General features: G+C 27.1%; 1 protein-coding gene across 8 annotated transcripts in view; it reads left to right on the forward strand.

Moving 5' to 3' along the window:
- The window catches only part of LOC107442660 (RIMS-binding protein 2), a 193,179-nt gene that overhangs the window by 76,378 nt on the left and 90,357 nt on the right, over nucleotides 1-26,444 (forward strand). For 3 of the 8 annotated variants that reach the window (XM_071178487.2, XM_071178492.2, XM_071178489.2), the window contains exon 1: nucleotides 1,052-1,175. The exons of the other annotated variants lie outside the window; for them this stretch is intronic. The gene's annotated coding sequence lies outside the window, so the exon portion shown is untranslated. Of the gene's footprint in view, nucleotides 1-1,051; nucleotides 1,176-26,444 lie in introns of those variants that run through there. 8 annotated transcript variants of the gene reach the window in all.

Consider the following 26,444-nt stretch of genomic DNA (forward strand, 5'->3'; position numbering starts at 1 on the left):
GTCCGTATATATATATATATATATATATATATATATATATATCTATATATATATATATATATATATCATACAATTCATTAATGGTAAATATATTACTAATAGTTTACTGAAACACTACAGAACAATTGTAAATTTTGTACATTATATGGATAAACCAAGATAAAATAAAAATAAAATTCTTCATTAATTAATGTTCCTTCATAATTACTATTTAATCCAAACTACAATTTTTTTACTAAATGATACCCTACTTTCAGTTGCTAAAATCATTCCCACTCCCTTTTGTTATATTTGCAATTTGCCTATCATTTCTTGTAACTAAAAGAAAATTTTCTCAATCTTAATAAGGTACTGAGTTAAAACACATTATCATACTTCGTTTACTTGGTTTCATGATACTATATTTGAAGTTGAACAAAAACAGGGTTCAGTTTAAAACCATATTAGAGATTTTAACACAGTTTCACCCTATATTGATCCTAAGCATCAATGTTATGGTTCAAAATTGAACCTTTTTTTCTGAGAGTATTTCACATAAATCTCCACTCATATTTTCTTATATATATATAAGACAGTTGCATCAATTCTTAAGAATAACTTCGTTAAATAAAATTTATGATTTATTATGATTATCAAAACATTTTTGATAGTTCTAATAACTAATAATAAATTAATAACATAATAATTTTTAAACATATTATTAAAATATTTAGCCGTGCAGCTTAAATTTATAATGAGGTATAAAATGCATACATAATTTTGTAATTTAAAGAGCGGAACAAGCGCTAATTTTTCACAGTGTTACAGATTAGTTTTTTAAAGAAAATCAAAAATTTTCATTTCTTTCCAAATTGGTGTTCTTTTCGAAACCACATTCACTTTCTTCACTAAATGATACCCCGCCCTCAGATGCTACAATCATTCCCTCTCCCTCTCATCCCCTGTGTCATTTGCCTATCATCTCTTGTGAGCACTTTTCGCACAAAAACCCTCACTAGCTACCTGTCACCCCCTACAGAGCAATGGAATGGTTCTCTTTCTCTCTATCTCTCTTTTAACTCCGGTACCATTGATCAGAGAATGCTAACTGTAACTGGGACACTGTGATACACATTTGGAATACTTTTCCAGAGGATAGAACAAAAATTCCTCAAATAAGATTGTTCTTATCGAAAGTAAGTGAGTTATGTTACTTTTCTCTATCATATTCTTACGTAGCTAAAAAGGAATAATCGAATTTCTTCTGAGGTTAGAGAGTAGGCTTAACGGCCGGTGCTTTCACTGCAATAACATGAACCATGCGGAGAAGCGACTAGTTCTGGGTGCAGGCCTGCGGGCATCTTCCCGCACTACTTCGCTTAAAAAATAGAAAAATATTTTAACCCTTTAAATATTTTATTTAAAATTAAAGAAAAATTCTCAAAGTATTAGTTGAATATAAATTTCTTACGTTTTGTAGCATTGTTTGAATGAAATGAAATTTGAAATTTTTATGCTTACCCAAAAAGATTGCCTTTTACATGTTAACCCATCTTATAATATCTGTAAATGAACATATTTTGAGAATTTTATATATTAAATTATGGAATTTCTATAGCCTATATAATATAGAAATTTAATGGAAATGAGAATTCTTGTATTATCATTGCAAAAATAAAGATCTTTAAAATATTTTTTTTTTAAATTTTATTATAGATGTATTTTATGACCTTAATATAAATTGCAACTTTTATCCATTTTATTATTTATAATGTGATATTTTAATTAAAATTCTAGAAATAAATTAAATAATGAATTATTGATGAAAAAGAACCTAATTTTATTAGACAGTGTTAAACTATTTAACAAATATTCTAGCGGTTAGCTAATGAATCTCTATTCAAATGTTATAATTTTAATCACTTCAATTAAGTTTAATGTTTAAAGCATACAATAAGTTTACACACTTATGCTCTGAAAATAAAGTTTAAAAAAATACTTTTTCCTGGATAATGTTTGCTGTCATTTTCTTTATTCAGTCTTCGTTTAAAGATTAAGTATGAGAAAAATATACATTGCATTTTATATATAAAAAAAAAAGTTCAGAACGTACAAGCAATTTATGCGACAATAATTTTAAGTCATAATTTGATTTATATCAATAGTTGTAAGTTTGGTGAAATTCAAATCTGTCTATTCAAAAATGACAAATTAAAGAAAATATAATTCCATTTAAAAATAATATTTCTTTAATTATTAATATTTGCATTTTATTTCCTTCCAAATATCTCTTTATCAAACTTTTATACAATTGTACAAACATTTATTTATTTTTACTTTCAGTACGGAAACAATAAATTTAAAGGGTATATATTAAAAATTATTTGGGGGACATTGATCAAGTCATTGGGTAACAATTTTACCCATGTTCAAGTATTGTTTATTATTTTTACGATGCATGAAAATCTCTGAAAGTAAGCAAGCAATTGAAATATTTTATTCTTTTAATTAAATTTATTCCAGTTAAATTTTTCTAACAACATTCCTAACTTCTTAATATTTTGATATTTTTATTCCTTCTCCGTAATAAGAAAAAAAATACCTTCAGGCTTATAGTTAGATAAGAATTCTTTTATAATAATAAATCATATCTTTATTGTAGAGTGCTCAAAAAATAAATGGAATACCCAGAATAACTTTTTAACTAATGATCAGATTTTCACGCACTTGGACTCAAGATGGTTTAAGGGAATGACCTCAAATATGCTAACTAATTAGTGAATACGATGGTTAAAGATACGAAAGCAGACACAATGGAATTTCTCTGAATTAACTTTCCTTTTTTAAACGAATTGTGATTTCTGATCCACAAAATATCGAGAAGAACTCTTGGAAATAATGTTCTAAGATCTTAATTAGGAGAGTGGGTAAAAGTTTAAACACTTTAATATTAATATGACTATAAAATAACTGACTATGACTATATGACTAAAATGACTGATTATTACTATAAAAAGCACTTTTAAGGTACCCGAATATCTTTGGAGGCAAAATTTTGAAATTTTTAATTTAGAAATTTTTTATTTAAATTTATGAGTGCATTTTACTCTAGAACATGGCACGAATACAAAAACAAATCTGGAAAAATTGTTTTTAAAAACTATGGATGGAAAGCTGGTCTAAAACAACTAAAAATCGGCTTTCAAAATGACCTAGCTTTGTTAAAAAGTATTATTTTTCATTACTCTTGCTTTATTCATAATTCTATTTCGAAAAAAGACCACTCATCTATACATTATATTAACATTTAGATAATTTACAACAGATATCAAAAACTCATTTAGTAGAAAAGGCCAAAAATTGTAATTAGTTATTCAGCTGTAAAATATTAAATAATAGTTTAATCAACTGATTCGTAGTTAACTTCCTAGACATCTACATAAAAAAATATTTATATTAAATTTCAAATAATTAGAACTGAACTATTTTGAGATAATACATAATTTTTTTTTATTGAAGGAAAATAACCTAAAAATTAAATTTGATAAAAAGGAGAAAAAAAAGCACAATTATCGAAGTAACACGCAAAATATTTTATTTTAATTCATCATAACTTCTGTTCGATTTTATGTTGAAACATATTTTGAACATATGTTGAAACATAGAATCGAAGTTTTTTATATTGAAACGAAAAGTTCATAGTTTTATTTCACATAAAAAAGCAAAAAAATGATATTTTAGTCAATGGTGGTTTAAAAAAGGTAGTCAGGTACCTTAAAAAGTAAAGTGAAATGATGTAGCAGTTTCAATCCTATCTAACATCCTTATTATTTATATCCGTATTCCTAGTCGATAATTATATCTATAAAATGTACTTATTAGTGATCTCAAATTAGTATTTTATGTAAGAAAGGGAATAAAAAAAACATCACAACCTACAAAATTACAATCAAACTCAAAATAATGTAAATTCAGTTTAATTGTCACTATCTGATGGGAACGAAAGGTAACACAAAATGGTTGTTAAGAACATCATTTAGTTTCATCTGGTGCACAGACAGATCGTGATGCTTGATTTTGATTATTGTTTTCCTAACTTGAATAAGACTCTTAATGGTTGTATTTTTTTCGGGTAATAACGTCCTGATAAACGTTTGGAAATAATATATTTTGAAGAAAATATATATTATGGAACATCCAGTATTCTTTAAATGTGACTTTTATCAAGAAAAGTTTTAATTAATTAATTCAGATTAATCCTTTTCCATCTTTTTAGATAAAAAATAAATTTTCTTTTTCCTTTTTTTTCGTAGGCGATATGAAATTAATTTCTGCCTAAATAGTACAAAATTTCCATTCAGAAGCAAAAACCAACAAACATTTATTTATTTAAGTTTAATGCATAACGATATTTAATTCTATTCTTAATACTTATATGGGGAAAAATAAAAGAAATCTAAGAACTACAAAATTGTAACATTTATATACATCTTATGTAAATCCAACTTATTAACCTCTAAAAATCAATGTACTTTCCTCTTATAGAAAGTAATCAACAAAAATCTATGTAATATTAAATCAATATTGTCTTATAGATTAGGAAATTAAAAAAAAGTCAACAACGACCCATAAAAACTATATTTCGTATAAATCGTCAAATTTCTGCTCATCCAGAAAATGCAAGTAAAAATTGTAAATGGAAATGAGCTTGCAACAACTTTAACTTTTCCTTTTCATAGAAAGAAAATATCAATTCAAATAACTTTGTGGTTTTGCTGGAAATACATTTTAAGCTCCTTAATTAGTATTCTGAAATTATTTTTGTGAACGAATTTGGTCATACACTTCAAGAAAAGAATTTTAAAGTCAGGAACATTGGTTTAAGGCATAATTTTAAATCTTGAAACTTTAATTGTTACTTCTTGGATAACACTAATTTTTAGTTGAATTTTTTTAGCTTCTTTGTTAATAAAATTTGAGTATTCATGCTATTTAAATTTATTTTTCGAAGAGATTGAACAAGCTCTGAATATCCAAATTAGTAATAAACACAATACTGCATAAAAAATTAATGAATTTTTTTTTACTTTAATTTAAAAAAATTCATTTATTAAAAAAATTTTAAAATTTAACGGTTTATTTCAAAAGTTTCTAACTGTCAAGAACAGAAGTCTTTTTACATGTTGTAAGTAGTAAAGTCTACAGAGAAATGAGTTTGTGTTAACTGAACCTGCTGCTCGTACCGAGGGGAAAAACAGAGAATGCCCAGCATGCATCATTCTTTGATTTTTTAGTTCTAATTTTGATTATATTAGTTCTAACTTTGGTTTTATTACTTCTGACTTTGATGTTATTAGTTTTGGTTAATTTTATTAGTTCTTTCTTAAATTTTATCAGTTTTTTTAGTTATAAACTAATTTCCTTCAGACATTAATATTTCATCTGGAAAATGACATTTTGAATGGATCTATCTTATTTCGGTTTTTTAATATATGTTCTATTTTGTAATCAAATTGATTGAAAATAATGCAAAATTGCTAAATAATTTTAAAAAAAGTTCCTTAGCACTTGCCTAAAAAACCTAAACGGTTACCAACACAGAAGATAGTGCCTATTTTTAATGGTATCAACAACATATTATTAATGCTAAATTCCACCGGTAGGTGGCGCAAATATTTACACGGATCCAAAATACTTGTGAGCCAGGCTACAAATATTCAGTAATTTTATTTTATTTATTTATTTATTTATTAATAATTTTTTTTATGTTTTAAATTTAGATCGTTTGTTTAAAATTTTCATTTTTAACACAAAAATTTAATTTTTCTGCTTTATTTTTAATTTCACTTTTTAATGCAATAACTCTGTTTTAATTTTACTAGCAAATGAAAAAATATAAGTAAATGTTTATATTTGCACAAAAGGATTTTTGAATATACATATCACGTTTTTTGTAAAATTTATCTTACGAATTGTTGTTGTATTTAAATTAAAAACACTACCTGCAAAACATCATTTTATTGTTTCAGCTCATTTACTTGTGAATGTTTTTAATAGCAGTCACAATTTTATGCAAGACATCTCCTTATTATTTTTTTTATAAACTCTATAAATTCAGAAATACAAAGCGTTCTTTGACTTAAACCATTTTGTGGTTTTTCCTATAAATTGATTTTCGCTTCACGTTTTCTTTTCATACAAAAAGTTTTTCAAGTTGGAAAACATTTTTTGGGGAATTTACAGAACTGTTAGAAGAATTTTATTTTAAAAAACTTCAATAATAGAACTTGAATTGTTTTGAATATTTTAACTGTTAACATCTTTTCGATAAAATCTAGATGTGTTTGAAGATATACAGTTATTCCCAAATTTTGAAATTTAAGCTTCAAATTATGCTGAAATTTTGTGAAGAAAGGTCAAATTTCGAATTTTATACAAAATATTGCTACTATCTGCATGTTACTTTTTAAAAAGATATCTCTAAAAGAGATAATTTTAAAATTTATTCCAGAAAGGAGTGGAGCATAAATATTTTTGTGTAGATAAAACTTAGTTATAAAATTAATGTAAATAAAATTAAGAAATATTTTTGTTTACTATTGAATTATTGCTCTACAACCACTTATATCTCCAAAATAATCTGTATGTAGAACATTAAATAATTTTTTAAAATATTTAAAAATTATCAAAATAGCACAAATAACTTTTTCCTTTAGTATTATTTTAATGATTAAATTGATTTCAAATTACTTTTGGAGTAACGAATTATTTTGAGGTAGTATTTGTTTAACTGTGTAAAATTTTGGTATTATTTTAGCATGTTTCAGATTTGCTCAGAAATTAACTAAGAAATCGTGGTTACAGCGTTTTCTGAAATGTTACATTTATTATTAAAGAGAACTTACTTTTTTGCAACAAAATAAAGTATTTTTAACAGCAGCCTTAATCTTTCATTTTACAACCAGACTTTATTTTTTTAAGAAATTTATTCATCACATGTTTAAGACTTACGTGTTTTATTATTATTGGAAGGTATCAAATTATTTTAAGTATCATTAATTTAAAAATTGAGTTATTTAATTAGTAATAAATTGATTTTAATTATGTCCCATTTATTTGCCTTTGCAAAAACAGATTAACACCGGAGTTATTTTAAATTACTAAATTATTTAAAAATTATTTCTTGATAAAAAAAAAATTTAATAGAAATTAAATGTGCATTTAATTTATCTCAAATGTTTTACTTTAATACTGTCTCTTACAAATAATTGCTTGCATTTGCATATTTAATGCCCTAAAGAATAAAAAATATTGTTTTTATACTATTTGTATTAAAAATTTATTGTTTAAATTAAATTAAATGGGATACAAACACTCATATTTTTAAATAAGTATATCACCGTCGATTTTTTTTATTTAATATTTTCAATTCCCTTAGATGTATTATTTTTCACATAAAATTTTAACCAAATTGGTTTGCCAAAACCTTCGCATTTAAAAAGAATTAAAGAAAATACTGGAGTGCAAATATCTTATAACTTCCTTTGAAATTTGTTTTATTTAAAATCATTGTATCAGCATTATTGCTTTAATTTGAATTACAATGATTTTTATTTTCATAACTTAAAATCAGCTAAAAATAAAAGTATAAAAGATTTATAAAATAAAATTTAAAAAGGAAACATTAGTTTTTTATCATTTCAAAAATAAAATATTATTTTAAAATTGAGAGAACACTTTATATCCATCACAATTTTAATAGTAGGTGCAAGAAACAAAATGTGTAATTTAATTTTTGTATTACTAAAAGGAAAGATCACAAATATCTAGTACATAACTTTTTAATAATTTTTAAGAAAAACTAAACTCTAGGCTTATCACAGTCTGGTCGAGAAAAAAACATGTCTGCAAAGCTTGCAAACTATTCTAAAGGTTTGAAACCAATTAATTTTGTGTTTATGATATTTTTATAAAATACCATTTGGGGTGAGAGTGTACAAAAAATGTATTTTATTCTTTAAAACTTTTAGAAAAACTTCATCATTTTTATATTTCAATTGTTTCCTCTATGCTAATATATTGAGCTTTTATGCTTGATAATGTTAACACTTCATTAAAAAAAAAATTGGAAAACTCACCAGGAATGGTGGGAAAAAAACAGATTTTAAAAAATAAAAACACAAAGTTTCTATCAAAAAAAGAGCTAAAAAAAACACGGTAGCGAGTAACAAATCAAGGCCAGGTGAACTTCCAAGCACTATTATGGGTTATTTCAACTCAAGTCCTTAACTAGGTTATCGGTTTTCATATGAATTAAACAAGATTTCAAACTATCGAGATGAGCTGATGTGACAGATATGGAAAGAATTTAATTGTATATTGAGCTTGTAAATTGAAAATCGAATGCGTAAAATATGAAAATTCATTTGCGTAAATGAGTTTAATTTTTATAACTATTATAAATTTATTAATGATAAATTTGTTTTAAAAAAAATTCCATTAAAAATCCTAAGGTTTTCTAGTTTTTAGTTAAAAATTTCTTTGAAAGCATAATTAAGACATAGTTTTTGCTTTTTATTATTTTTTCGATAACTCAAATAATTTTCCAAAGTAGTAATGGCTTAAACTTGTACTTTAAAAAACATCTAATTAAAAACAGTTTAGGCCTGGTTTTACAGAACAATTAAGCCATTTTATTGAATTATTGAAAAATTACTGCCACACTGATATGAAATTTAAGTATTAATGATATATATTTTTGAAGACGGAGGAAATTCATCTATTTTTATTTCAAATTTTTCCATCAATAAAAATAAAACATATTTTCTTCTTAAATCTTGTCTTGAGTAAGCTTATTTAAATAATAATTTACTTTTTGAGTTTATGAAAACTTGATTTTTATTGTTGTTCATTAGATTTCTCCTAAAGCTATGAAAAATAAGTCAAAAATTTTAGATAAAGTTTAAGTTTTAGTTAGATATATACCTTTATAATGCTGTAATTTTTTTCAAAAGTGAGCGAAAATGTGCCAAAAAAGCTCCGAAACAAATAATAATCTAATTCGAAAATCCCATGTATTCGAAATTGAAGGAGCATATGCTCTATTTTGAGCAAAATTTAAGGTGTTGGAGAAATGTATTAGAGAGATGTTCGTAGGCTGCTCGAGGGATTTGGAAAAAAAATCTCAGGGTTCGGTGTAAATCGCTCTAACTACCATAGCTGTACAACTCAGCCCAGAGAGTGTTAAGTAGCTTTATACACCGAAGAGCAATTACATTATGACCACCCTCCATCTATAACAATGGGCTCGCCCAGGTTTCATGGTTTCTCGCCCAGGAACAATGTTTTCATGGGGCACATTAGGACCCATAATCCTCATAGAACAATCCCTGACGTCTGTAAGCTACTTGAACATAGTTGCAGACCAGGTTCACTCATTCATAGCAATAGTTTTTCCTGCAGGGGATGGTGTTTACCAACAGGATAATGCACCATGTCATAAGGGTCGAATCGTCGAGGAACATTCCAGTGACTTTCAAGTCTTGTCTTGGCCCCCAAATTCACCTGACCTGAATCCAATAGAGCATTTGTGGTCCTACTTGGAAAACCAAATTCATGCTACCAAGCTACCCCCTCGCAATGTGAGGGAATTGCAGGACTAGTTGGTGAGCGCTTGGTACCAGATACCTCAGATTACCTATCAGCACCTTGTGGAATCAATGCCACGGCGGGTGCTAGCAGTTTTGAGGGCTAACTGTTATTAGCATGGTGGTCATAATGCAATGGCTCTTCGATGTATAATGGCCGTCGCGATGACACATCAAAACATTAATTTCCAATTTAAACGCTACAAAGGGTAGCAATTTTGAAAATATGGTTCCAAGAGCTTAGTCAGGAGATCGATAAATTTAATTTCACTTCTTTCTTATTTTGCTATATCTTGAAAGCTTTTAAGCTAAAGGAATGTATGTCATGATGTGTCATTGCACACTATATAATGATTCCTATTTTTTCCTGAACTGGGTTGTAATGGTAATTAGAACAACCTACTACCAACCAGAGCTCATCGGTTCGAATCCTGCCAACAGCAACATCTCTCTGACATAATTTCCCTCCACATCACTTTTGAAACTAAGCATTTTGGTCAAAAAAGATTATATGCTGTTTCAGTTTTGAATATATTGGGTTCTCGAATTCGACTATTATTTTTTCGGAACTATTTTTGAAGATTTAGGCTCAATTTTGAGAACCCTTTTTCACAGTGTACTTTTAATTGGTTTAAACAAATATTAGAATATTTCTTTTCCATGACTAAAAAAAAATAATCTTATTGAAATCTTTTGTTTCAACTATCTAATTTAAATTAATAATTTATTGGTTATACATGAAGTAAATTTTAAAGACAGTAAGAAAAGAAATAAATTTTTACTACTCATTAAAATTAGAAGAAATTTTTTTACCAAAATGTGACGTTAAAAGTGTATTTTTACCTTCTATTACCTTCAATTAAAAAGGAAAGTTTTACCATAAGTTACCTCAATTACGATTAAAAGTAAAGAATTTTAATATTAACTTGTACTAAGTATGGTGATGTTATTATTTGAACTTCGAATCACTAAAACTATTTTTTAATCACTAAGCAGAGCTTTATTTATGTCTTTTTTAACTGTACCTTTTTGTTTTAGTTTGAAACTTAAAAATACTAATAATATGAACAAAATATAAATTTTATAAAACTCTTATACCTACAAATAGCTTACTTCATTTAATTATCTTTTTTCTTTAAAAAAAAAAAGAAATCTTACTATAAATGCATTTAATTAAAGTCACTCTTTTTATAAAAGCCGAGTAATTTTGGTTTAATTACTTTCAGCTAAGAGAAAATAATGATGCATAAATTGTTAGATTATTTTAGAACACCGAAAAGTGCATTTTTTCTGGATAAATTTAGTATGTTTGCATTTTTTTTCCTTCTTTATTTTTTTTAGTATAGACAAGAAAGAGTGTAATCTTCTCGATTTAATTAAAGTTTAAAATATTTCTTTCGTAAAACTGAAAGTACTTTATGCGTTTTCGATACGATTATCTTTTCCAACTCTTTCACTAAAATTTTAAAAAAATAATAATAAATTCAGAAACTGGTCATTAACATATCTTCCTAAAAATACAGCCACTTTCACTTATTATTATGTACAAAGGCGAGTAAAACTGTTTCATTTCTCGCATAAGTACTTTGCCACATTTATTGTTTTCTGAGAATTTGACTTTTCATGTAGAGTTTTAAGAAAAAAACAAAGAGATAAAGTTAAGGACGTGAATATATTTGTTGCCTTAAATGCATTTCTACAAATAAATGCATATTTTCACGCTCTGGAAACAGAACTTCTCCGCGAGAAAAAAGATTCCAGAACAATAGAACTTTTCAAAAGGATTTTATGAAGTTCTTTAAGTAGGGGGGAAATTGAAATCCTCAAAAATGCAGAATGGTTAAGCATCTGGAGAGCCTCCAGAATATTTTGTCTTATTTTATTCCTTTATTTCTGGAATAACATTCTAAATAGCAGAATTTGAAACATATTTTAATATATCTTTATTAAATAAAAATATATAAGGAGAATATTTAATTAAACATTGATTATTAAGTAACTTTATTATTTATTTGCTTAAGAAAGGTTATTTTTTTCTTGTTTGTTGAAACAAGTTTTTGATCAGCCATGTTCTTGTAAACTTTGCGCGTTAATTTAATAAAGCATAGAGTTCAAAATCTATTCTTAAATACTTTTAGGAAATAAAAAATATATAGTAGTTACTATTAATTTAAAAGTAGGAGGCGAAAATTATTTCGATATCTTATAAAATATATTTATAATATGTTTGTTTTAGTAAGTTCAAGTACACTGTTAGAATTTTCATTCGACAATTTTGATAAAATAACCGGTAGCAGTCTGTTCATCCAGTTATCCATAAAGTTAACGGTAAAGAATATTTTTTACTTTTACTGTTTTGAAACCGTTCACAACTAGTATGGTTAAAAAAAACATTAATGTAAAACTATATGGTTTTTTAACCATTTGCAATTAGCATTTTTTCAAACCGTTAAATAAAAAATTTAACTGGACATTGTAGCTAATATTTTGGTAAGGTAGCGAACATTAGAGATCTGAGTACAGGACATCGGAAACCATTTAATTGCGACCATTTAATTACTTTTTAAATAATCCACACTACTAGATAGGATGGCATCGCGGCCTTGCTACGCAGATTTTCCGGTTTTGAATCCCAGAAATGACTGCGAGGTCCCTACTTCCCATATTTTCTAAATTTCATACAAGTAATTTTTTACAGCAAATTTTCGAATCTGCTGTAAGCTACAGGTACGTTTTTTCGCTAATTTTCAGGAATATTTTTTTAATCTTTGTAACTAAAATTTAAAAAAATTATTAAAGTTATCATTGGTTAATATTTTAAGTATCTACGCTATTCAAAATTGAGGATCAAATTACGATTAAAAGTGCCGGCACTCATCGAGCGCAGGTACTTTTTGCCGTAAAATGCTAAATCAATCTAATTAAACAAATAATTTATAAAATCATGTTTATTATTTAACGGTAACAATGGATTTTACTGGTGATGCACACAAAGTGACTGTGATTTATACCGGAATTTGATCCGAAACTTTTTACAGTGTACTTAATATTTTAAAGTTCAAGAATATATTAAAATACATATTCCGAAAACAATTAAATACTTCGCATTTGCATGCAGTATGTGTAAAGAACACTTATTAAACACTTCAACACTACAGTAAACACTTAAATAAAAAGTTTAGTAAAAAGACTTAATTGTCAAAATAAATCTAAGCTCAAATCTTTCAAAATCTCATCAATAAATGTCAAGAAGTTATTTTGCATTTTTTGAGTTCAATATACTCTCGTCAATATATAAAATAAGAATGGCTTATTTACAATAGCTGTAATGAGATCATAGTTCTTTGGATATCTATTTTGAAATTCAAATGCAATCATTCACAAAAAGTATACAAATATGCACAATGGGTATCTAAATATTAAATTCATGTTGATGGAAATTCTTGAAATAGACTTGATTGAAATTATTTTTGCTCTTTTGTGCTGGAATATATTCAATCATTTTTATTCTAAATTTATTTTACAAGCACATTAAACTTACAAATATTTATTCAACAATTTACTAAATTAAAGTATTAAAATATATTATTCTTGCTTAGAAAATAATGATTTTTAAATTCATAAAACTAGTTAGAATAGTTATTAACCAAATTTTTTCATTTTTATCAGCTTTTTTAAATAAGACGGATAGTTAAAAATGATTTTTTTTTTAAATAAAAGGAGATTTACTGATAATGTTTTGTTATTTAAAGAAAATTACTAAAAACACAGATGATTCAAAGTTAATATAATTTGTTTATACTTTGGAATAATATTCTAACAAGAAACAAAGTTTCATGATCTCTTAATCTAGTGATAAAAGTTTCAAAAGCTTAGGAATGTTATTTTAAAAAAAAGGTTCAAAAAAGAAATATATATATACATTGATCACTGTATAATTGATTTTATTTCGATTTGTTCAATGTATTATTGATTTTATTTTGATTTGATCAATGTATTATTGATTTTATTTTCATTTGATCACTGTATTATTGATTTTATTTCATACCCTATTTTGATTATATTTCGATATCCTATTATGTATGATTATACTTTGATACCCTATTATGATTGCATTTTGATACCTTATTAAACTTATATTTTGATACACTGAGAAAGCAAATAAGATTAATACTACTAAAACATGGTAAAATTCGTTGTATTTCTGGCATAAGAACATCTAAAAGCTCAATAATTTTTACAGAATCGCTATGGTAATGATTTTGCTAAAATTAACAATAAAATATGGTTTTAAAATATTTGATAAAATTTAGAAAATGTCGTAAAATTTGTAATAATCCGCATCTGGCTCACCCTGTTTACAGTGCTTATGTAAAATATCCTCAGTGGTAATTGGATCATGAGTTAGATTTCATTGGCCGTCAGGCTAACAGTGAGAGATTTTCGTGGTTTTCCTCTCCGTGTAACCTAAATGCGTGAAAGTTCCCTCAAAAAGTCCTCAACGAAGGCAAACTCCTCCCAATACTTGATCAAGCAGTTCCCTTGTCTTCTTAATTGAGTTCAAAATTGCAAGGCTACGGAGTGGAACATTGGTAGTCGTAAACTCAAAATTAAGTCGGCTATTCAATGATGGTTGTGAAATAAAATTAAGAAAATATAGTTAAAAATTTGATCCTTTCTATCATAAAAATGTTCCTTTTTCTATTATATTTCAAAGTAAGATGTGACTTAAATTTTTCCTATCATTCTTTTTAATTAGAAATGTCTCTAGCAGTTTTTTTCTTACTCTCGCATTTCTAACACTTAGAGGAAAATAAGAAGAAATAAAAAAAAAACTTATTCAAGCAAATCTATATTGCTTTTGGTATTACATCTTTTTTTTCCATTGCTGTAAGATGATATAAACATGATGTTCATCGAAGAAATCTTTTGTTTCCTTACCGTATATAAAAGTCATCCGGCTCTTCCCGATAAACCATTCATTTCTTTTTCGGTTGCCTAGGTAACAATATCTGTAAAATGTCTTTATGTTCTTGAATATCAGAAGAGTAAGTTCGATATAAGTCTCTTTTTATTGGTTCCAGCGGAGTGAAATTTTGATTAAGTTTTTCGAGAGGTGAACAAGTGGCATTCGGCACAGTTCTTTGCCAGCTGTTGAATCCTGTCGAATCAAGGAGAGCAGGATGTCTTCGATTTTTTGGACAATATTAAAAACGAAATGATACTCTCTTGATAACTGCTAATCGGTTCGATGTGTAAATATTCTTCGCTATGATACTTCTTTGATTGAATTTTTTTTTGTACTACATTTAAAAAAATAACCTAAAACTTCTGCAAGGTATCAAAACGTCTGAATTTTTAATATTTTTTTGTATATTACGTATTTTTAGTAAGTGTATTATAAAACTTAATTTATAATACACTAACTAAGTGTATGATAAACTGAGTTATAAATTAAGTTATAATTTAATTTACACCGAAGAGCCATTACATTATTACCACCCTGCGAATAACATGTAGGACCACCTTTAGCCCTCAAAACTGTTAGCACCTGCCGTGGCATTGATTCCACAAGCTGCTGATATGTAGTCCGAGGTATCTGGTACCAAGCGCTCACCAACTGGTCTTGCAATTCCCTCACATTGCGAGGGGGTAGCGTGGCAGCACGAATTTGGTTTTCCAAGTAGGACCACAAATGCTCTATTGTATTAAGGTCAGTGAATTTGGGGGCCAAGACATGACTTGAAAGTCATTGGAATGTTCCTCGACGATTCGACCCTTATGACATGGTGTATTATCCTGTTGGTAAACACCATCCCCCGCAAGAAAAACTGTTACCATGAGTGGGTGAACCTGGTCTGCAACTATGTTCAAGTAGCTTACAGTCGTCACGGATTGTTCTATGAGGATTATGGGTCCTAATGTGCCCCATGAAAACATCTGGGCCAGAAACTATGAAAACCTAGGCGAGCCCATTGTTATAGATGGAGGGTGATCATAATGTAATGGCTCTTCGGTGTATAATGCATTAATTTATAAATTTCTTTGTAATGCATTCAATAATTTATAGTAATTGTTATTGTTCTTAATTATCAAAGTCTATCTCAGTGAAAGTGGAATACTCTGTTTATTACAATAATTACCGATTGCTTTTTTTTAAAATAATTATGAACAAAATTTAAAAACACCATTTTTTCCAAAGTAATAAAAATATAGGTACTCTAATAATATACTGTTAATATGTATTGACTCCTTCTGCAAACGGACACAGAATTGAATCTGTTAAAATGTCCACGATTAAACATATAAACTTTCAGTGTTTTAATATGTATTATATTTATAAATTGAATATTCTCAATTAATGTTCGTCAATTTCTACTTTTTTGGTTATTTAATATTATTATTAAGTATTCTATTTGACAATATAAATTTACGTTAATGTTTTAGTAAAATACTTTAATATGAACTTTGTTTGTTAAGAACTCTAAATAATGTACTATAAGATGTATTTACTCCCGTTGCAAACGAACACAAAACTTAATAGATGTAACTATGGTTAAGTATTTAAACTTTTGGGGTTTTGATATAAACTTTTCTTTTTTTTAATGGCAAGCACTTGGGGGTTGTCCCATCGGCCACTGGAATGCCAGGACTGCTTACTCTCTTCTCGTTACCCAGTGGGCACCTGTGGCGAAGCCACGGAGGTGGATCAGCGTCGCCCACGTCACACAACCACAAACCTGTTCATAGGGAGGGTCACATTTACACAATCACACACAAAGGAGAAAGGACATAGAACACAGAGAGAGAGAGAAAGAAACATCGATGCCCTGAGCAGGATTCGAACCAGCGGCTCCGCAGTCAGGCACGCTAACCACTCGGCCACCAGGTCGGCTTGATATAAACTATATTTTTATGTATAAGTTTGTAACTTAATGTTTGCTACTTTCGGCTGAGTCAAGTTTTCATTAGAAATAGAAAAAGGGATGGGACCAATTTGGCACCTTTTTTGTTGCTGTGTAATTTGGAAAATAACTTAATAAAAGTGTTGAGTAGTTCTGATTTTTTATAATTTGAAATTTAATTGTTTATTTAATCAATCATGTGTTAATCTTACAGAAACGTTTGTATAGAACTTAATACCTAGAATAACGAATGGGGCCAGAGTAGTCACTTTGGCATTTTGGTAGGTATACCGTAACCCCGTGTAGTTTTATGACTAATGTACTCTTTGATATGTATAGGGTACCCCAATTTTATTAAAAAAACAGGAGTATTTCAACATATCTATTTTATTATTTATAGTAAAAATGAAAACTCAATTATCTAAAAAACTAACGTGTACGTATAATTAAAAAGCCAGTAAGTGGTCCATTCAATTAAATATTTTTGTTAGTCAAATCGAATAAAATACCATAGAATTTCAATGATATCTATAATAATTTTTTTAAAAATTAATTACGATTATATTTTAAGATTTTGGATGTCTAATTTGTCTGGATACAAATGATCTAGAAAGGGCCATTATTTAATCATTCATGTGTAAACCTTACAGAAGCGTTTATATAGAACTTAATACCTAGAATAACAAATGGGGCCAGAGTGGTCACTTTGGCATTTTGGTAGGTATACCATAATCCTTTGTAGTTTGGGGACTAATGTACTCTTTGGTATGAATAGGGTACCCCAGTTTTATTAAAAAAACAAGAGTACTTCAACATATCCATTATATTATTTACAGTGAAAATGAAAGTCAACTGTAAAAAAAAGCTAATGTATACGTATAATTTAAAAGCCAGTTAGTTGTCCATACAATTAAATATTTTTTTAGCGAAATTGAATAAAATACCATAGAATTTCAATGATATCTATAATAATTTTTTTTCATTAATTATGATTCTATTTTAAGATTTTGAATGTCTAATTGATCTACAGACAAACAATCTGGGAAGAGCCAAATTTGCCCCTTCAGTCTGTCTAAGTATACAGCAATATTTAATCCTAAATATACAGAAATGCTTAGCATTTATAAGTATACAGCCATGTTCCGTATTTCTATGTAGACAGCCATGTTCGGTATTTCTATGTACACAGTAATGTTCAGTATTCCTAAGTATACAGCAGTGTTCAGTCTTTTTAAGTATACAGCAATGTTCAGTATTTCTAAGTATACACCAATGTTCAGTCCTTCCTGCATTAAACTACTTTAGTATATTATTTCAATAGTTAAGAACTCTAATAGACTCGTAATATTTACTGAAAGAACACTCCAAATCAATAAAAGTAAATATCCATAATTCAGTGCCAAAAATTTTCATTATAGTGAAATAAATTAAATTTATACATTGTATAGTTTCTCAATCTTACGTTCGTCACTTTCTATTTATTTCTACATTAATTTTGGTTAATTTTTCAGTAAAATACATCACTTCAATAATTAGGAAGTCCAAAATTTAATATCTGAACGTGGCACTTTTCCTGCGTTGCCAGATATAATCAAAAGTTATTTCTCGCTATCTTTCAATCCGTTTTATCGTCATTCACCGGAGTACTCCGGTCTTTTCCGTTGAATCCTAATAACGGCAGCCTCTTCAATTTACTCGCTACGCAGCTTTGCTTATCGATTGATTTACATACGTGACTGACTTGAGGTTGACTGCAAATCTCGTAATAGTGGCTGAACGGGAAAAAAAAAACTTTTAATCTCTCCGACCACTTCTGGTTAAAAATAGTTCCGAATTCTTTGGATGAAATGTCGTAAATTGCACTGTCAGTTATAGTAGTTAGGAATTTCTAGTTTAAAACAACTATGATAAGTAATTAAATAACTTATATATTATGTGGATTAGTTTTGTTTACAGGAATTTATGATTCAGCATTTATTATTCGTCTATTTTTGGATTTAGTTATTACTACTGTCATGTTTTTATATTTATTATTTCTGAAAAATTTCATTTAATTTCGCTTTATTACCTCTCATTATCCGATCTTTTTATTTATACATATGTTATGATTGAAGTAGTAAATCCGATTATTGTTAATAGTAACCGCTTTTGTTGGTCAAAGTGAGAAATATCGCAAATTTTTCACTTTAACCGGTTATTGCTAATAATAACAAAAAAGGTTTGGTCAATGTGATTAAACGGTTTATATAGCATTGGGATATGGGTGTGCCTCTTTGTATATGTGTTACCATTAAAGTGATAAATCCGGTTTTTATTAATACTAACCGTTCAAAATTAATATTAACCTCTTCTTTTGGTCAAAGTGAGAAATAAAAAGAGAAGAATCGTGATCTGTGGCGGAATAATTGCCAAGTCTTGGCAACTTCTGATCAGTGGCCCGCTAAAAACTGCGAAAAAACGTCACAGAAAGGAACCAGCTTGAAGGATATAACTCGTAGCCACCACGTGTTTTTTTTTAAAATTTTTCAAGTCAGTTTAAAATCAATTTGGCGCCTTGGCGATTGTAGTTGGCGTGGCAGATCACTATACGGAAATATCCCCACTAAAATCGCGAAAGAATGACATTGAACAAACTTCCTTGGTTATTAATAATAACTGGTTGGTGTGATAAACTCGCTTAAATTATTCACTTTAATCAGCTTCTTTGGTTATTATTAATAGTGATCTGTTAGTATTAACGACTATTCACATTGACCATAACTCATATACTCCCATTTAATCTATCAAAAATATCCCCATACATTTATTTTGATTTTAGTTTTATTCCTTAATTTTATTTTTTTTAATTTTCCCAACTTTTAAAATATGATTGGTTGTAATTCAAGTTTAACCTGATTCGAAAATAACTTAATTCCAAAATTAAAAATATAATCCTCACTTACAGAACTACAGGAATCACATTTTGAAAAAACAATGTCATCATTTGTCTTCTTTTTCTTCATTTTTCAACCCTGACGGAATCAATTATACAATTTTTAATATTCATAAATATATGAGATTCTATCGTCTTTTTTTTCCTGCTTTTGGTGCTTAATAACAACTATTATTGAAGATAATTGCTGTTACTAATTCTTACATAAATATTTTTACAAAAATTCTAATATAAAATACTATTACTTGCCGCCCCATAATACTTATTAAATAGTGAATTGTTTGCGATGCACAAATGATAAAAATTATTTATTTTTTTATTTCATTTCTCTATGCTAAATTTGACATAATAATGATAGCATCTATTGCAATCAAATTTAGTTAAACAGGAATTACTTTTACTGTGTTTTATTAGCTTACGAAGTAGCATCTTTTTTATATTTTCTGTTCCTTAGAGATAAGGTTTTTTTCATAAAAAGCAAAAACTGCTTAGAACAATAGTTTTCTGTGCTTTAGATTAAAGAAAAAGACACTACATATGTAAGAAAACGTCATTATATTTATAAATCAACATAAATCTAATATTGTATCGACTAATGGTGTTGATACTAAAACTGAGATATAAAAGCTGTATAGTTAACATAAATAATATTTTAACTTTTTTCATTTAATTTATTATAATGAGGTCACTAAAACATACGAAATGTAATTATTTTTTGAACTTATCCGTTAACTGGGTACTTACCAGACAACATTTGGCAAAATTCGTCTAACTTCGCTATCAGCTTCGCCATCTGCAATGAAACCTTGTCTCTTCATCTTTAGACTATAGTCCAATTGTGTAGTCCCTCTTAACATTTACATAAACATGTAGTTTTTTTCTTAACTATGACTAAAACGTTAGTAGGGGAATTTCGGGGGTTCTGCCGCACTTGCGAATCGGCTACTGCCGCACTTAAGGTCTATGACCTCTCTACCTTGAGATACACTCGGGGGTTCTGCCGCACTTGGAGATTTTTCTGAAATTGGGGGAGATTGTGACATCCCTTCTTTAGATAAAGGATTCCCAATAAAACATAATAATTTCATTAATTTTAAAAATGAACTCTTCTTCGGGCATTACATTTTTATTTATTTTAAACTACGTGTCTAAAAATTCAATTATTGATTAAATAGTTTCATAATTAGAATGTTTATATTTAATTAGGTTTCTCAGTGAGCTGATCTCTAACGTGATAAGAAACGTTTTATTATTTATTCTTACTAGTCTTAAAATTTATCTATAGAAAAAGTATGTTCTTTAATGAATATTTTTAAAACTTGTTGTTAGAGCTGAGAGGACTTTAAATATATGAAGGTGGGGACAATAATAAAACTTTATTTAAATTCTGAAAATTTATAACATTTTTATTATTTATAATTCATAGATACTGCCGCACTAGGGGATACTACCTCACTTAGAGATTTTTATCGGAAAGTTGGTTTTTATCTACCCTTTTGGAGTACTATCTCTATAAAGCAGTGAATTATTATTATTTTGGGACATAGAATTTTTTTTTTTAGTGTAATGTTAGTCATTAAATGAATTAATCTTATAACTCGTCATTGCCATTAATTTCATTCGAAACTTTGTCTGCTTCAGAGGACGTTATAATATAAGCATTAATTTTATTTATTTATTTTATTATAATTTTCACTTTCTTCAGGAAATCATAGCTATGACTTAAGATATTTTTCTATATGAAATTTACTTTATTATTTTCTATAATTTTAATGCAATCTAACAGTTTTTGTTTAGCATTATCATTTTATCAGCTGAATAAATTATTATTAAAATAAAATGAAAAATTACGGAAAATTATCATTCTAAGGGAGGTTGATTTATTGTACGCATTAGTTGCGTTCAAATGATGTGTTCGTAAACAATGAGAGTAATTAATTCATATTCGGCTACTGCCACGGTAGAAGAAATATAACTAAACATACTTTGACAACAGATATTTTTCTGAGATTGGGGGAAATTGTGAGATCCCCTCTTCAGATAAGGTTTTATCAGAAAAAAAGATTTTTTTTTCATTGGAAAGTCGAAGAATTATTTTTATTTTCGGGGCTTAAAATTTTTTCTCAAGCTAGTATATTTTTGTCATGTGATTATCGTACTTTTATTAATGTGTGAATTTTTATTTTCCCAATAAAACATTATGATTACATTGATTTAATTTCTAAATGAACCCCTTCTTTAGAGATGACATTTTTATTATTTTTAAATGATATGTCTAATAATTCCAAACTGGTGAAATAGTTTCACAGTCAGGATGTTTATATTTAATTATTTGATACAATAAATGTGTAATAATCATTCTAAGTGATAACTATACATATTCAGTGGAATAAAATGGTTTATGAGTTAATTTCCTAAATTTGACTACTCATTGTCAGTGATATAGTGTAATTATGATCCATTAACATTTTCCGTTAAAATTAATTCGATTAAAAAAGTTATTGGAAATATCGATAAAAATACTGGCGTCCTTGATACTAAGCTAAGAAAGTTAAATAAACTCATAACATCACTTTATGAATGGAATTTTCGAAAAGTATGTCTCGTTTTTAATCACGTGTATACAAAAACTCTTCTGATTAGTAGTTAAAGTTAGAATAAACTGTTTTTACTCGGAAAATTTCTGAAGTTGGAAAAACGATATTTAAATAGTTGGAGAAAATTGGTGTTAGAAAAGTTTTCTATTAGTTTCGACTTTGAAAAATTTTTTAATTATGTGTACTTAAAAAAATTCTGAAGTTGTTTTAACATAGAAAATTATTTTAGTTGGAAGAAACGGGTATACCAGAACTTACACAAGTTTTTATTTATTTTTTCTAATTGTTCTGACTATGAAAATCTTTTTAAAAATTATTTATACTTTGAAAATTTCTGAATCTGTTGGTTTTAGAAATTTTCTGAAGTTGTTCGTACATAGAAATTTTTCTTTAGTTAGAAAAAAATCTTTTTTTTATTATTATTTATTTACTTCATTATAGTTTCCATTTTTTCAGAACAATATTTCTATGACTTAAAATACTTTTCTACATTAAATCTACCTTATTATTATATAATTTTAATGCAATTTGACAGTTTTTGTTAAGCGTTTGCAATTAATTGGAAAAAACAGAAGTATAAGGAATTGGAGAGGTTTCTAGTTAGGAAACAGTTGGAGAAAAATTTCCAACTGTTTGTGCTTAGAAAATTTCTGTTGTTGTTGGTACTTAGAAAATTTAAGTTGTTTGTACTTTGAATAACTTTCAAATTGTTTTGAGTTTGAAATATTATCAATTCTTTTTTGTACTTTTGTACTTAGAAATACTCTGAAATAGTGTGAACATAGATTTTTTTTTTTTTAGTTTGAAAATACGGATTATGTTATATAAATATATTTTCAACTTGTTTGGAATTTCAGGAATTTTCAAACTTAGAAAAATTCTGGTGTGCTGTTGGCAAAAAGTTTCTGAAGTTGTCTGCGTATTGAATTATTTTCAAATTGTTTTGACTTTGAATAATCTCCAAAATTTTTGTACGTAGAAATATTATGAAGTTTAGTAAACTTGAAAATTTTTGAAGTTGCATAAAAAGGTAAGGAGTAGCAGAAGTTAGTACCTTGAATAATTTTCAACTTGTTTCGAATTTAAAAAAGTTTCAAATTATTTGTACTTTGAAAAATTCTGAATCTGTAGGCGTTAGGTTAGAAAAATTATGAAATTGTTGGGACTCAGAAAATCTTTCAAATTGTTTGTGTTTAGAAATATTCTGAAGTTGTTTAAACATAGAAAATTTCTTTAGTTGGAAAAGCTTGTACATAAGGAATCTCAGAAGTTCTAAGTACAAAGTGAAAACTTTTCAAACTGTTTGTACTTAGAAAATTTCTGATGTTATTGATACTTAGAAATGTTCATGCATTAAATAACATTCAAATAGTTTTGACATTAAAAAAATTTTAAAATTTTCCTAGAACTAATTTTTAAAAAAATCAAATTATCCAAAATTCCGAATTTTTCAAAATTAGGAGTCTTTCGAAGTTTTGTAAATTTGAAAATTTTCGAAGTTGGTAACAAAGGTGCTTAAGAAATGCAAAAGTTTGATGTTAGAAAAATTTTCAACTTGTTTCGACTTTGAAAAATTTTCACATTATTTGTACTTTAAAAAATTCTGAAATTGTTTGAACCTAGAAAGTTATTTTAGTCAGAAAAAAATTGATACACAAAAATTTGCAGAATATTTTTTTCTTTTTCAAATTGTTTTTACTTTTAAAAATTGTTAAATTATTTGCACTTTGAAAAATAATGAAAAGGCTTAGAACTAGAAAAATTCTGAAGTTTTTTTAAAGTAATTTTGAAAATTCTGAAGTTCTTAAAAAACAAAGGTGCAAAAATAAAGAATCGCAAACGCTGTAAGTTAGAAAAACTTTCAAACAGTTTGGACTTTGAAAAATTCTGATGTTGTTGGTTCTTAGAAAATTTCTCAAGTTGTTTATTATTTCGACTTGGTAAATTTTTTAAATTCTTCGTACTTTGAAAAACTCTGAATATGTTGGTTTTAGAAATAGTATTCTGATGTTATTTGAAATAGAAAATTTTGCAGCAATATAACACATAGCAGAAGTTTAGTCTTTGAAACATTTTCGAACTGTTAGTACTTAAAAAGAATTCTGACGTTGCTTGAACTTAAAAAAATTTAAAACTGGTTGTACTTGGAAATAATCTGCGAATTTTTAAACATTGAAATTTTTTGAAATTAGAAAAAAAAACGGTTAACTAATGAGTAGCAGAAGTTTGGTTTTAGAAATCTGCTTTCAACCTTAAAAAATTTTCAAATTGATTTAAAAAAAATCTGTGGTTGTTGGTACTTTAAAAAATTTTCAAATTAGTTTGACTAAAAATTTAAAGATTTTCTGTACTGAAATGGTTATGAAGCTGGTTGAAGATAGAAAAAAAGGTATATAAGTTATCACAGAAGTTTGGAGTTCAAGAATTTTCAACTTATTTGGACTTGTTTTGTATTTTGAAATATTCTGAAATACTTTGAACATTATAAATTATTTTAATTAGGGAAAAGTGGGTATATAAGAAGTCGCAGAATGTTGCTTTCAAATTGTATTGACTCCGAGAATTTTTCAAATTATTTGTACTCACAAAACTTTTTTAATCTGTTTTCGTAATATTCTGAAATTGTTTGAACAGAGAAATCTCTTTTTTAGCTGAAATAATGGCAATATGAGGAGTCGCAATAGTTTGAAGTCAGAAAAATTTTCAACTTTTTAGAGTGTGAAAAATTTTCGAATTGACTAAACTTAGAAAAAAAAAATGACATATAAGGAGTAGCAGGTGTTTGATCATGGAAAATGTTTCGAACTGTTTCGACTTCGAAAATTTTCAAATTTTTCGTACTTTGAAGAATTTTGAATTTGTCGGTTCTTGAAAAATTCTGAAAATGTTTAGAATTAAAAAATTGTTGGCACTTGGAAGAATTCTGATATTCTTAAAAAACTGATGTTAGAAAAGTTTTTGAAGTTTCGTGAATATAGAAATTTTTTAAGGTTGGAAAAAAAACGGCTATCTAACGAACAGCTGATGTTTGCTCTTGGAATAATTTTCAAATACTTTTGACTTTGAAAAATTTTCAAACCATTTTTACTTAGAAATATTCTGCAACTGTTTAAACATAGAAATTCATTGAAGATGGAAAAAACAGCTAGATAACGAGTAGCAGAAGTTTGTTCTTGGAAAATTTTCTTATTTGTTTTAACTTTGAAATTTTTTAGAGTAGAATTCTGAAGACTAGACCAGAATTTTAGAATTCTGAAGATGTTGGTACTTAAAATTTTTTTTCAAATTGTTACGAATTAAAAATTTTTATAATTTTCTTTACCTTAAGCGATTATGAAGTTGTTTGAACGTGAAAAATTTTTCCAGTTAGAAAAAAAAAGATATATAACGTGTCGCAGAAGTTTGGATTTCAAAAAGTTTCAAGTTATTTGGACTTGTTTCGTACTTAGAATTATTCTGAAATTCTTTGCACATCAAAAATTATTTTAGTTGGGAAAAAATGGATTTATCAAAAGTGGCAGAAATATTTTTCATATTGTTTTGACTTTGAAAAAATTTTCAGTGTTAGTATTTTTTAAAAAAAAAAAAAAATTCTATTGATGTACTTAGAAAATTTCAAACTGTTTTGACGTGGAAAAAGTTTTTTTGTTTTCAAAAATATTTAGAAACTGTTTGAACGTAACAAAATTTTTGAAGCTGAAAAAAATGGGTATATAACGAGTCATAGATGTTTGGTCAAGGAGAAATTTTAAAATTGTTTCAATTTTTGAAAATTTTCAAGCTGATTGTTTTTTAAAAAATAAGAAGTGATAGGCACTTTGAAAAATTAACTTAATAGTTAAGGCTTAATAGTAATGTACTTTGAAAAATTAACACTTAAGCCTGAACAAATTCAGAATTTTTCAAAGTGCCAACAATTTTTTAATTCTAAACATTTTCAGAATTTTTCAAGAACCGACAAATTCAAAATTCTTCAAAGTACGAAAAATTTGAAAATTTTCGAAGTCGAAACAGTTCGAAACATTTTCCATGATCAAACACCTGCTACTCCTTATATGTCATTTTTTTTTTCTAAGTTTAGTCAATTCGAAAATTTTTCACACTCTAAAAAGTTGAAAATTTTTCTGACTTCAAACTATTGCGACTCCTCATATTGCCATTATTTCAGCTAAAAAAGAGATTTCTCTGTTCAAACAATTTCAGAATATTACGAAAACAGATTAAAAAAGTTTTGTGAGTACAAATAATTTGAAAAATTCTCGGAGTCAATACAATTTGAAAGCAACATTCTGCGACTTCTTATATACCCACTTTTCCCTAATTAAAATAATTTATAATGTTCAAAGTATTTCAGAATATTTCAAAATACAAAACAAGTCCAAAT

This window comes from Parasteatoda tepidariorum, chromosome 3, assembly GCF_982258835.1.
Source record: "Parasteatoda tepidariorum strain Cologne lab strain chromosome 3, Ptep-v5.0, whole genome shotgun sequence".
Taxonomy (NCBI): Eukaryota; Metazoa; Arthropoda; class Arachnida; order Araneae; family Theridiidae; genus Parasteatoda; species Parasteatoda tepidariorum.